Genomic DNA, 15,241 nt, shown 5'->3' on the forward strand with positions numbered 1-15,241 from the left:
TGGAGAATGTTCTTCTGAGCAAAGTATCACAAGAATGGAGGAAAAAGTATCCAATGTACACACCCCTATTATGAAACTAATTTAAACCTTTTATATGAAAGCTATAACCTAATAACAACCTAAGGATACGGGGAGAGGGAAGGGAGGGAAGGGGGAATGGGTGGAGGGAGGGGGATTCGAGGGTTCACTTCTGTGGTTTATCTTACAAGGGTACAAGTGAATCTTTCTATGAGTAGAATATGAGTGTTTTAACACAATAACTAAGAAAATTACATGAAGGCTATATTCACCAGTTTGATGGAAGTGTTTTGGATTGTGTGTGAAAACACCACACTGTACTCCAGAAGTGCATTAATATACACAGTTACCATTCAATAAAAAAAAAAAATCAAAAAAAAAAGGAAAAAAAAAACGATTTTTATTCTGAGGCATCTTTCAGAGATTTAAGTATTCTGTTTTACTACTAAATGAAACTTATTCCCAAACAAATATTCTCTATGATACCAAAGTATTCTGTTTATTGCAATAGTATACTTGAACATATTAAAAGTTACAAAGCTTAGGAAAAGCAAGCAACAAGTCAATAAAATCACATCTCAGAATTTGAATATTTTCACATGGTATCAGTCACCATGTAATGCAAAAAGACTATTAATGTTTAAGTAGAATGATCTCTGGCCATAAGTTACACTCTTATGACCAAACAGATGATTATATACTTGGAAGATTAAGAACTTGGGTACTCACAGAAAGCTGTTCCTCAGGACTGCTTTCCAAAGCATGAAAAATTAATTGCCTATCGTGTTAATGAGTAAAAAACCAAAAGGTAAGTATGGAGTAGGAGGCTTTCCATGTAGAAAAAAATTAGAATATTTTAAACAGACTATTTCAGATATTTATTTGATACTGGAAGTATGGTCAGCTATCATAAAGTATTTCTCTTCATCACGAAAAAATCCATATACTAAGGATTTATGAAATCCAGGGAAGGGGTAAAAAGTCTAGACACTTTTTGCTTGAGCAAGAAATCTAATAAGGCTCTCCAAACTCTTGAGAAGTATCATACTCTGCATTGAAATGTGTGAGTTCTTCACCACAGGACTCACCTATTTCATGTAAAGTCTGCCTCAAACTGTACAGCCTTTGCTAATGAAGGATCTTTTTCAATCAACATTTTCACCCACCACCCCCAAAGCTTCAGTCTTGTCGGTAAACCTGTTTATCTCTCTGGTTTTTGATGCTATTCCGTAGAGTAACTGCTTAGCTGACTGTCTTCAAATAACACCCTGCCATCTGCCACATTTGCCTCAGGTTCTTCTGGCTGGTCAATCAACAATGGTGCTGCGGATCCCGCCTCGTACTCAGAAATTTCCAGCAAGTTACTTTCATCTGCCTTCTCCAGCCTGTCAGCTGCCCCCCTGCTTGCAGCCTCAGCAAGCTCTTTTTCAGCTAGCCGCCTGGGTTTGTCTAACACCTTTGATGATGCAGCTGCTGAGGAACTCGAAGGTGAAGTATCTCTTGATGTTTTCAATGATTGTACAGGCCTCTCTTTATTTCTGTGTTGGGACTCATGGAAAGAGCACGGTGTGCTTCTTTCCTGAGAGTGGCTTCTACTATTGATGCAGGAACCCGATATACTGTGCGGAGAATCCTGTCAGCCGACAGGTGATTCTCTGAAAAACGAATTTTCCCTTCTATGAGGTGACTGCTGTCTCACAGAAGGGGAAGAGTAGAACATTTTCTTCTAAAGCCATCTCTCCACTCCCTGTATTCAGGCTGCTGGCTTACAGAAGGATCATCTCTTGTCCATCTGTAATCAGATTCATGTCCTCCATCAGGCTGATCACTTCTTTGATCATGAGAAAAACTGTGGCCCTTATCATCTTCTCAGTAATCAACATGACAGCCTACTCTATGGCAACAATCACTGGGGTGGTTGCCAGGAGGTGCTCATTCTCTTAAAAGTCTTTCAGTGTCATATCATCCCTCAGACCACATCTCTTCTATAGGATGCAGAAGTCCTCTTTCCAGAGTTCTAGGGAAAGCTGTTTACCAGGAGGCATCTCACTTGAGGCATTCTGCTATAATGCTACCCAAGAAAGGTATGGCTGCCAGCCACTGTGCATGGCAGAAACCTGGTGCTGGAGAAGGGGCAAGGGCCTGATGCAGGGGAAGGCATGAGCGCTGTGGAAGCCATGTGCACTGGGGAAGTTGTGTGAGCTGGAGAAGGTGTGTGCACTGCTGTAGCTGTGTGTGCTGGGGAAGCTGTGTGCACTGGGGAAGGCGTGTGCACTGGGGAAGGCTTGTACACTGGGGAAGGCGTGTACACTGGGGAAGCTGTGTGCACTGGGGAAGGCGTGTGCACTGAGGAAGGCGTGTACACTGGGGAAGGCGTGTACACTGGGGAAGGTGTGTGCACTGGGGAAGGCGTGTGCTGTGGAAGGCGTGTGCACTACAGAAGCCAAATGCTGGAGAGCTGCCTCTGCTCCAAGAGCCTTGGGAGTGACTCGAATAGACTTTTAAAAATATGTTTTTATAAATTCCTTAAGAGTAACAAAACTAATTTAAAAAGTCAGTGCAATTAAAAGACTAAAACAAAAGTTAAAAGAGAAAGTAATTCCGGTACATTGGCAGTGCTGGGCATTAATAGAGTTTTACAAGAAATGATTTGTAAACACTGAAAATTGGTAATCCATCCTCAGATGTCATTATTGTCATTAGGACAGGAAGAAAACAAGGATGGAAAGAGAGAAGAATAAAATGCCTCATTGTTACCATCAAATATTAGAAGAAAAGTTGTGTTTTGAACAGTTAATTAAGCTGTTCATACATTTCCTATGCTATACTTTTCCGCAAGATTGGCCATATTTTTTTTTTTTTAGCAAAATAACTACCAATAAAAAACTTAGGGGCATATAAATGTATTTTCATAACATATTTAGCAGAGTACATGGTATAGGGCAGATCCTAAAAATTTTATGGTTCTTCCTCACTAAGGTAAGTGAGAAAAGCAGTTGAGTCTATTACTGTTGGGACAGATGACTAATGACTTAGGTTTATATTATTCATAAATTTAACACAACAATTATCAGAGCTTAACACTTAAATGAGTGTTATCATTTTCAAGGCATCACCTCGGTAGCTTATGCAAGTATTAAAACTGAAGTTATTATTAAAAATGGTGGGATTTTGCTCTGCACACTGTTTTTTGAATCTGTTGTATATAATTATTTATGTTAGAAAAAGTGTTGCTGCTTCAGAAGAATTGATTTTAAGAGGAAAGAAATAAAAACAACTTGATGTTATATGTATTGAGTAGTTTGGTCTTACAGTGGAAGGGCTCACTTTCTGTATTTATGGGGAAAAATAAGGTATGACTGACTATAAAACAATTAGAGTGTTTTCATCATGGAGTCTGTGAGCTGACCCTGGCTTCACTTCTAAAAGGCACAATTCCAGAAACATCCAAAGTAATTTTCCAAAGTAACTACTTGGAAGGAAAATATTCATGCAGATTAAAAGTGAATAGTTTTGGCGACAACCTTCTCATGAGTTCAAAGACAAGCATTTCATTTCATCTGTATAAACAGATCCGTGTGATGCAAATTCAAAAACAAAAATCCTTATAAGGAACCGGTAACAGTAGAGGTCAGAATGGGTCTCCTATAAGGGCAGCATTTGCTGGGCCTAGGACCATTGGATGTGAATTTCCAGGGTCCCTTTCGACTGAAAGACACTGATAATGTTTTGGAGCCCAATTAATGGAGTAGGGCTTCTGTGGTTTGGTCATTTCCAACAAAATATGGGGACATGGGAAGCCCTATCTGAATGATTCTGGTGATCATGAACAACAAAAAGCCAGTCCAGTCTCTTCTGGGAGTGTCTTTTATCCTAGTAAATCCTGCCAAAAAATGATGAGTAAGACTGATCTCTCATGTGTGTTCAGTCCAAAAGAGACACACCTCCACCGGCCAGACGTTCCTACTGGGATACCTTCCAGGATTCATCTTTCCTCTTGTGTGTCCCTCAATTCCTCAAAGCTAGGCATGCTTGCAACCAAATATTGGGTCTATAATAAAATCATTCTGAGGTGGACAATATGATCCTCATTTTAAGCTCTCATTTGTGCATTTCAATTTTCCTTTATCTTCTCAGCGATTTCCGCATGTCACAGCTACGCCTGTCATCTCCAATGTCAGAGCAATTTCTTGCTCACTTGCTACCTCATTTGACCCGAGCATCTGGATGATGCCAACATTACAAGAAAACAATGACAACAAAGAACTTGAACTTCAAAATTAACAGTTCTCGGTGATAGATATTAATCTCTGCTCCTTTCTATTCCCCATGTGTTTTATATTTATCTGGAACAAACAGGCAAATAAGATCAATAGGAAAATCAATGAGCAGCCTGGAATATTTGTGGTGTTCCAAAATATGTGTTTTGCCCCTTTGCCTGGGCTTCTCAAGCCCCTGAAAGGTAGTATTAATTGCTCCTAGCAACAGTTCAACACAATGCCTCAAATAACTGTCACAATGGAATACCTGACTTCACGATGAAACAAGAGGAAAGCGCTTTCAAGCTTACCACAGTTGCATCATTAAGCCTAGCAACAGCCAACACGCATAACACGATGAAGTATTTCAAATAAAATCTACCAACCTTAGGAAGAAGAAAACACAATAAAAAGAAAAAAAGAAAAACAAAGTGTTACCACAGTAATGGAATACAAACCAATGGTGTGGAGGAGAATGGTGACCCAACCTTTGCTGTACAGAATTAAAATATGGCACCCAGGGAAGGCGCTCCAGCAACAAAGGGCTCCAGCAACAAAGGGCTCCAATTACCTGTGCATCTGCTGGAAGCGTAATTCAGCTGAGAGCTGATCATCTGATATGTTCTTGACGCGCCTCACTGACGATTTCATCACCCAGAAAGTAAAGAAAGCAACGAGCAAAATGCCTGCTTGGGACTTAATTCCAGCCAAGGAAATCGAACTGGAAGATGAGCTGGCTATGGACAAGGAACATTAGAGAAAGGGACTGTGGCCTCTTAGAGCTCTATAAACACAGAGGGAAGGGACGGAGACTGCAACAGACACAGAAATGATTTCAAAAACCAGGAAAGATGAAGGAAGGAAAGAGAAAGAGTGGAGCAAAGAAAGCCAAGGGAAGAGCAGCTGGGACCTAACTGTCGGCAATTCTAAAAGAGAACACGGCTTCATAAGGAAGAGCAGTTTCTCTGACAAATACAACACAACTATCCATTCTGAAGTTATCTTAAGAACACACTGAGGAACTATCAAAAGAATCCAATAGGGCTAGTTACGCATAGAGTTTTCTAATGAGATCAAATTTAAAGGCTTACAATGACTTTCAGGACCTCTGGGACTGCTCCTTTCATCTGTTCAGTAACTTTCACTCACCCATCTTATCCCCAAACCCATTCTTCAGTTCCTAAAAGTCCTTAAGCCTAGTCCCTGCTGCTTCCCAATCCTGGATTGTCAGGACATCACCCACTACTGTCCCACACAGCACCCAGTGACCTTTCTATGCCTCATCCCGATCTCAATTCAAAATGTTACTTCCCCCAAAACCTTGCGTCAGATCCCCCGTTATGTGCTCACCAGCAACACTCCAATTTATTCGTGTTATAATCTGTCCTCTGGCTTGGTGTGGTGGCTTACACCTGTATTCCTAACACTTTGGAGGCTGAGGCAGATGGATCACCTGAGCTCAGGAGTTCGAGACCTGTCTGAGCAAGAGCAAAACTCCATCTCTACTAAAAATAGAAAAACTAGCTGGGTGTTGTGGCAGGCATCTGCAGTCCCAGCCACTCCAGAAGCCTAGGCAGGAGAATCATTAAAACCCAGAAGTTATAGGTCGCTGTGAGCTATGATGATACCACAGAACTCTACCCAGGGCAACAGGCTGAGACTCTGTCTCAAAAAAAAAAAAATACACACATACATATATGTATATACACACGTGCTTATATATATATATATCTTCCCAATACTTATACAAATATATTATATATTATATATAAGATTTTGTAGCAATTATAGTGGCTGTTATAATGTGCACAGGTGAGATGACTGTTGATGAACACCTGTCTCCCACATGGGAATATAGTTGTCTTAAAGGCAGGTGCAAAGACTGTCTGCTCATCATGGTAAGTACAGTGTCTAGCACAGGCCCTGGCACATGGTAGTCGTGCAAAAAAATATTTTTGATTGTTGCTGAATTCATAAGAAAATGACTGAATACCAAAGACAGAAGAAGGGGCATTGGGCAAGGATGTGCACATAAAAGGGAGATAAAATTCTTTTAAAAATAATTTTAGGAGAGCCAAAGATCAGAATGAGCTGTTTGTAAAACACGGGGAATTCTCGAAATCGGGCTTTTACAATAACTGGTTTGAATAGATTTTCCCTTCCTTCTCTCTGCTTCCACAATAACCATCACGCTAATGCCTGAGAAGTCCTGTAACATTCCCTCCTTAAGGTCAGACCATGGGGCAATTTAATTAAAGCCCAAATTGATTCTGACAGCTAAAGGGTCCAGTCTAATGTCTTAATGGCAGAACAAAGCTAATATGGTCAATCGTGTTGACTACATGTTTTCCGAGATAAAGTTTGTCTAGACTACTGAATTTTACGGAAATAAGGGAGAACCAGCTGAACAAATCTATATCTTAATGAAACTCTGTGTTGCCCATTAAAGCAACAATTTCTCACAGACGTGAAGAAATGCATGAAGAAGTTGTGATTATGAGGTTATCATCTATGTGACCACATTAATTCCAGTTCACTTTTTGAGAGATTATAACGTATTTGCTTACTTTCCTATCAGACATCACAAGTCTAGAGGAAAGTAAAAAAAACAGTTTATTAATGGTATGATCGCTGTAAGTGCCTTTATTTTTATTTCTGCATCTATTAGAGTAAATTCAGTGCTAAGTGACTGTCCCTTGAGCAGTCATGAGCATTGGGACCACGAACCTGCCATTTCACAAGCAATCTCTCGGATTTAACATACACTGAAGTCAGCCTGAAAGCTGAAAAGTTTGAAATTGATCATTCAGCTGATCAAAACTCATATAGCAATTGAACGAAAACAATTAGAGAAAGAACAATTGCCTGAATTCACTTATTACTTCCAGAACATAAGATTGTCATGAGGAATTTAGAAGGGGATCTTTGAACTGTGTTCTCTTTCTCAAAACAGTGTTTGCAAAGAGCCTCAAAGTGTTCTGTACAGAGTGGTTCCTCAGTATTCAGTAAATCGTTTTACAAATATGAAATGGTTTTTCATTACTAGTGGAATTAGGTACAAAGTGAGATTTATGGAATCAGAGCAGTAGGCCTAAAACCCAAGGCAAGTCACTGAACGCATCTCATTTGCAGATTTTTTTCATCAACCGAATTGTACCAAGCACAGATTTATCATTCATGCCATAAGAAACAAACACGTAAAACCATTAACCACAGCATCAAGCACATAAGAGATGCTCAGTTAATACACATTAATTATATGGTATTACATTATATATATCATGTATTGTATTATATTTTTAAAATGAGAAAACAGTGCAAAATAAAAACAGTTCTTACTTTCAAAACATGAAACATAAATTTATAAGTATTATTTTAGTATATAAAATACCCTTGGAGAATAAAGACATAGGAGTCATGATTTTTTTTCCCTTATTTATTATTTATTGAGACAGAATCTCAATCTGTTGCCCTGAATAGAGTATCCTGGAGTCATCCTGCCTCAGCTTCCCAAGTAGCTGCAATTATAGACACCCAACACCATGTCCAGCTGCTAGTTTTCCTATTTTTACTAGAGATGGGGTCTTGCTCTTGCTCAAGCTGGTCTTGAACTCCTGAGCTCAAGGGCCCCTCCTGCCTCAGCCTCCCAGAGTGCCAGGATTACAGGCATGAGCCACTGTGCCTAGCTGGAGCCATGAATTTCAATCGAAACCACTGAGTACGTGCATAGGATTGGAAGTTTACATAATGTATCTGAGGTAGAGGTTGTCTGACTGCTCCTGCATCTGAATGGGAAGAGAACAAGTGCACACATGTGCCCGGGGCAGCAACGCAAGGAAGGGGTGGTGGCCCGTTGCTTATTTTGGCAGAGTATATAATATCGAACATGATTTTCACTTTTAAATGCAGCTCTCATTATTTCACATACAGTATATTGAAATAATATTTTGTATTTGAGGGGGGTTAATTTACCTTTGAAGCGATATATTCCTAATAATCTGCTCTTATTTTCAATGTCCCACTTTTCTTTCTTTCTTTTTTTTTTTCTTTCATTTCCATCTAACTCTGGCTCTTCTTTGGCTCCTTTGTAATTTTTCTCCCTTTATCATGTGTGGAACAAACACGTGGGGAACGATGGCTTCCGCTATCTCACTACCCTTAACTTTCTCACCAGATTTCACAGCAATCTACATACTTAATGAAGTGTTAAATATGCAATTCAAATATTTTGTTGTCTTAATGATGAAAATGTATTTCTTCCCTGAATTCTTACCGCAGAATGTAGCATGGTAATATTTCCATGCGTCATCACAGTCTTACTTTAACATACTTCTGAAATTTCCTCAGTAATCTTTAGCCTTGAGTAACACTGCCCCAAATAAACATCTATTAATTTAAATAAAATTCCACTTTTAGCATTCTAACTGGAAAACAGATTTTCTATCATGAACCTTCTCTTCCCACTCAACTAAGAAGGAAAAATTGGTGCTGATTAGAAATCATGATTCTAGTTTTAACACAGACAGATGTAGACTTAAACCAAATATTTCATTATCAGGCAGCATTTTAAATAAGTTAGCACCAAGACATATTGTAGCTTGTGGCTTTATTCTATAATAACATTCCAATATTCATTATTCATAATCATTACTGTGCTTAATAGCAGAGCAATTTTTCCTCTGACTCCTTTGTAAATTCAAACAGTTTTGTTCAGCATCAAGGTAAGCAGAAGTTCCAGTTAAATTGCACTATGTAACCTTCTCATTAATTTACATATATCATCCAGTTATTAAGAAAGAGTTAATTTGTATGTGTTAAAAATCAAAGCTATAGCATTTAATTCATCTGAAGACTGTCTTATCCAATTACAAGTTGACTAATACATTTTTAAAGAAAAACCTGCTCCAAATAAAAATAGTATTCTCTGGTCAGGGGTGGTAGTTCTTGCCTGTGATCCTAGTACTCTGAGAGGCTGAGGCAGGAGGATCCCTTGAGCTCAGGAGTCTGAGACCAGCCTCAGCCAGAGCAAAACCATGGCTCTGCCAAAAAAAAAAAAAAAAAAACGAAGAAGAGGAAGAAAAGAAAGAAAGCGAAGTTAGCTAGTATCATGTTGCACACCTGTAGTCCCAGCTACTCAGAAAGTGGAGACAGAATTTTCCCTTGAACCCAAGAGTTTACAGTTTCTGTGAGTTAGGCTGACGCCATGGCACTCTAGCCTGGGTAACAGAGCAAGACTCTGCCTCAAAACGAACAAACAAAAATAGTATTCTCCTTTTAAGATTATATTCTAAATTAAAAATGTATTTTACTACTACAAATGCTTTGTTTTATAGTATACTAATTGAGGGTAATGGGTGGCATTCTATAAAGATCTTTTCTATATTACCCATAGAGGACTATAAAATATGAAGACATTTCAGAGATGATAGGTTCTAATTCTGTAGAAATCAAAATCTGTACCTAAGACTGATGTACTGAAGTTCATACTTATAGTATTCTATGACTTGAAGAAAATTATTGAAACATAGCTAGATATACATCACTATTTAAATAACTGATAAAACTCAATCCATCCAAAATTTCAGGATAGTAGAATTGTTTAGGTTGTAATTTATTTCAATTCAATTATTCTGGAACAATGTTGAATTGTTAACAGTTAACATTTACCATTACATTGTTCCATGTCTATATTATTTGGGCATGATCTTTAGCCTCCTTTTCTCAATCGCATCTCATCTGGGATGTGTAGGATAAGGAGGCAAGAGAGAGTTAATAAGAAAACTGTCCACAATATGGAAAGCGATTAAAAATACTATCTAAACAGCACTAATAATGATGACACAGCCTCCTCGTTTTAATGGCCTAAGAGGCGACTAAAAATTCTACCAGAACATGATGATGACACAGACAATGAGGATGCTAAGACGACAACAATGGAACAGGTTAAAAACAATGATGATAGATATGTAATGTCTACACAGGGAAATTTCTTATTATTGGAAACTCAACATTAAAATATCTATCACAAACCTTTCCAGATCAATTCTGACTCCACTTACAACTGTTATTTTAGGATGTCTCAGCCAGAAATAATCTGCCAGAAATAATCTACTAAGGGTTCTGATTTCTATACCAGCAGTTCTAACCTGCTATCTGGACATCCTAAGTAGGTGAGGATGGAGACCTCGGTCAGCCATCTGCTAGCTGCTCCTGAGGGAGCTGGGCCAGGACACATCCTAAGGGAAGCTGAACACATAGACGTGATGCTGTCAGGGCAGTGAAGTGGCAAGAGGGGATGTAAGTAACTGAAAAAGGAGCCAAGATGAAAAACCAGGGCAAGAACCAAGCATTGGATTTACCAGATTTCTCTGTATAGCAGAGAGAAAAGATTTGTACCTAAAGCAGATACTGACCCTCCACAGAGATCATCAGTGGACATTCTTGGTCTCTGACTTTGTGCAAAGCTTTGAGACAATTCAGGGGGCACAGCAGAAACGCACACAGTACCTTCCTCAAGAAGCTAAAGATAGGCCTGTACTCTCAATGTGGGGGAACCACAGAGGGATAACAAATAGATTTTGTCTTATTGAGTCTGAGGAAGAATTCATGGAATATTTAACATTAAAATAAAAATTAAAGGCTAAGGAGTAATTCATCTGATAAAGGAAGAGAGAGAGAAAGAGAAAATTAAAATAGCATTCATTCATGTGGGTACAGTGGCATTGTAAATATGGAAGTTATTAAGGGGTAAGAAAATGCTCCTACACGGGCTTTGGTGTCAGACAGACCTAAGGACTAATGTGGACTTTGTTAAGACCAGTCTTGTTTCTACATCCATACGAGGGGATGATGACATTTATTTCATAGAATTTGTTATAAGAAGTTGCATTTAAAGAGCTGAGCACATTGCTTGCCCTGTCTAAAGGACTTAATGTATATCATCCCCATCAAAATAAACACCCTAATACTTTTGAAACTCGGCACCAGTTGTGATGATTATGCACTCAGAATTAGCAATCCCACTTCTGGAAATCTTCCCAAAGGAATAAACCTGAACCTGGGAAATATAATGATATGTATAAAGGCAATTATCTAGTAAAACAAGTAAAACCAACCCAAATGTCCAATTTTTGGTAAAAGCCAAAAATGGCGAGGGATAACCGCTCAAATGAAGTTTCTTTAGTCACGACATCTGTCATTCCATATGTGGATGTAGTGGGAGATGACAAAGAGAGTATTCAAAATGTAAATATTGTAATTGCAACACAGGTGATCTAAAAATACACATAGGAAGTGGTCTGCTGAGAAAATAAGAATAATCATGCAATTATAATATGATAGAGGACTTCTTATTATTTTGCTTGATCAAAAATAGGTTGTGTATATGATTTTATACTATATTTGTCAAAAATGCAGATGAACTGTTTGGAATGTGCTCACTTGTGTGGTCGTCGTCACTCTGTCCAGTGAGCTGGATGACCCACAGCAGGGATGCCACCAAGTGGGCTGGTAAAGGTAACTTGCAGGCCAAATCTGCCCAGACACCTGTTTTGTCTTAGCCCATGAGATAAGAAGGATATTTGCAATTTTAAATGATTCGGAAAACATCCGAAGAAGAATACTATTACGTGACATGTGACAATTATATGAAATTCAAATTTCAGTGTCCATGAATAATGTTTTATTGGAACGCAATCATGTCTGTTCATTTACAGTGAACCACACTGTAGAGGTAAGTAGTTTGCAACGGAGACCATGTGGTCTGTAAAGCCTGAAATATCTTCTCTCTGGCCTTTATAGAAAAAATTTGCTGACGCTGGAATTCAAAGGAATTCTTGAAAAAGTAGTTGAATTTCAATATCCCTACTTCAATTTTGAGATTCCTTCAAAGTCAGAGGCTCTTATTCTCTAATAGTTGTCTGTGTATGCAGCAGATGAAAAATCAGTGATTTTTAAACAGCAAAACAAACCAGGCAACCAAAGAGCTCCAACATCTGGCAACGAGAAGATTGGAAAGAAATAAGGGAATGGGTATGGTGGTGGGGGAGACATAAGAGAGGCCGGAGAATGAGTAGCAGAAAGTAATCCGGACACTGAAGCTTCTTTCTGTCTCATTCTCCTTTACCTTTATTCTCAAAGGACCTGAAGAAGGTCAGTTTTAGTTTGAGTCAAATGCAACTGCTGTTTTTGTAGGTCAAAAGCCACCAACCATGGGCTATTTTATGCACTGCAAGTTAACTTTGGGAACAGAACTGCCAAGGCAATTTTTAACTTCCATAATCCAATCAAAATAACTCCCAAGTTGGAAAGAGATTAGATGATGTCATTTAAACAACTTTTAATGAAAGGCAGACACTTTAGATTGAAATTTTTTTTTAAATGTTTAATATTCTAAGGTTTAGCCTGCATACTTTCCTTTGACATTTGAAGGATTTATGTATGCATTTTACTGGATTTTCATCGATTATAACTTTCCATCTAAGAAAATAGTTCAATATGAATCTGGTTATTTCAAAGTTCACTCGATGGGTTGGTTGAAAAACTAAACCATTCTGGTCACAAGAGAAAAGAAATTTACTTTCCTTTCTCAAAACTAAGTTAATATGAAGAATCTGCCCTTTAGTCTAGATGTAGGAATTAGGGAAATGGGTGAGATGAATGTGTACAATTTTTTCAAAGGTTAGCAATATGTATTATAAATCAAGAAAAGGTGAGAAATATTGAACTGAAATTAAAGTAGAACCTCAGAGAGATTAAGTTTTGCAAAAACACAACGTGATAGAAGTATAGGATACTGAGCAGGATTTAAAGCTACTTCCTTGGCTGCAAATCACTTTTAATATTCCCTGATCTGAAACCCAAGCGTACTTCCACAATTATGTGAAAAATTCAATAATACATATTGAATGTGTATAGCATGTTTGAACTGTGTATAATACATCACCCAAAATGAACTGATCCTACTTGAAACAGAATTAACTTTTCAAAAATCAGGGCAACAAAACCATTTACCTAAAGCTCAAAATATTCTGTGTATATCAGATCTTTCCTCTATTTTGACTTGGTACTAACAGGCTAGTAGAATATAATACTGTGTGATGTGCTCTTGTAGCCCAGGGTGAGGACCTGACCCACCTGCCAGTTTGTTGACTCTGAACTGCTTTGCTTTGGGGGTAAGGGTTGATCCCTGTTCTAATCTTTCCACATTTCCTTACAGACTCAGAGTATATATTCCTGAGATTACTGGTAAAAATAAATAAATAAAAACCTTTACTACAGAACATACTCTAGAGAAACAAAATGTAAGAAAAACATTTTCCTTAAGGAAAAATTATATTTTAATCTTCCCATTAAGATACCTCATAATGATCTCTTAGCACGTACAAAATAATTTCTGCTTGAATTTCAAGGTGATACTACTTTTAATGCTAAAGAATTAATGTATACATTAGAAGAGTGAGAATCCTAGTATAGGTTAACATCAAAGAATGCCTATCATTTTTATGTATATAACAGTGGTATGAACCCTTCTCGTAACTCAAATTTAACCTTAATTAGGAAAGGGTAGCCATCATAGTGCTTATATTTTTCATTGCAACTGGTCAAATGATAAAACTGGGGTTGGTGAATCAAATCAAAGAGAGTCCATGAGCCAGTTTTGAATTCGGATTTAGAAAGCTGGCTTCTAGTATTTCATTAAACTAAGCCACGATTGTTAATAATGTCCATGCCTCTTTCTCCCCTAACTAAACATACACACACACTCCCTCTACCATCTTTAACGTGTTGGATAAAACATGCAAAACTTATGTTCATAGAACTTCATAAATATCCAGCTCTACGTGATAAATATTAGTGATCATTAAAGAAGTACTGTCTTTGAACTGCACGTCTACTTTTTATTCTGTTACTCCTCCTTTGGTTAAATGTTAAGATCAAAATATTTCAGCTCACCTCCCACACCTAGGAGAATCATTATTTAAATTTACAACCAGAAAACTAGTTTGCTCCTCCAGGCCCCACAGCAGATTACTACTAATAACCCAGGGGTCTGCTGTTTCCCCTTTCTCCTAAAAGGTCTATTTTCTCCAAATCACTAGTTAGCTAATAAATATAAAATTTTTTGGTTTGTTTTTCACATAGAAAAAACCTGAAAATGTTAATGCCTTCTTTAAGTAAGGGAGAACCTTAGATTTCACTTCAAAGAAGAGCTTAGCTTTCCCAGCAGAGAATGCAATGATTCATGTGCTGGCATTGAGGGCCGTGGACCTTGCTTTCAAAGTTCAAAATAATAATTGCATCTGGACACATTTCTTTCATCAAGTGTATAAAAATTTCTTCATCTGTATTCCAGTTGGCCCCAAGTAAATGAACTGGCTTATTTTTTATAAATTTGTGAATCCAACCATAAATGTAATCAAGGAGCAAGGGCCCACAGAAATCTATAGCCCTGGCCTGGTCTTTTCAAAGTGATTTGAAGTCCCAGGCTATTCTAGGTGAGAGCAATTCAGTCCAGTGTGGCTGATCTGCATGTAAATAATCCACCACTCCAGTTTGCAAAGAGAATAGATTTTGCTGTGCTACACGCGCTTGAATTTTAAAAACTGTGGCTTCCTCTTTTTCCCATGGCATCCTCATCCCAGATTTTAAAATATGTTGAACTTCAGGTGGCAGGAAAAATACCTTTTGAGTTTGCTTTATACACAGAATTACATTTTTTATAAAATGTGCATGCGTGTTCTGAAACTCTGCTGATGTGATTCTGTTAGTGAACGTGAGTTCTGAGAGAGGGCGTTACATAATTGGCAGGCGGTCACTTTCTTCTCAAGGGTAAATACCTTACAGAGAAACAGAATCTTCTCTGCCGCCAAGAAAGATGGAGACTTTACGTCCTTCATGTTCACATGGATGGAGCTGGAAAATGTTCTTCTTAGCAAAGTATCACAGGAATGGAAGAAAAAGTA

The 15,241-nt window shown here is 38.0% G+C and overlaps 1 protein-coding gene and 1 pseudogene across 1 annotated transcript in view; both read right to left on the reverse strand.

The window, feature by feature from the left end:
• The window catches only part of DCC (DCC netrin 1 receptor), a 685,279-nt gene that overhangs the window by 352,573 nt on the left and 317,465 nt on the right, over positions 1–15,241 (reverse strand). The window lies entirely within an intron of this gene.
• LOC100955189 lies at positions 1,030–2,013 on the reverse strand (annotated as a pseudogene).

The sequence above is a fragment of the Otolemur garnettii genome, unplaced genomic scaffold (genome assembly GCF_000181295.1).
Source record: "Otolemur garnettii isolate 467f Iridium unplaced genomic scaffold, OtoGar3 scaffold00012, whole genome shotgun sequence".
NCBI classification, from domain to species: Eukaryota; Metazoa; Chordata; class Mammalia; order Primates; family Galagidae; genus Otolemur; species Otolemur garnettii.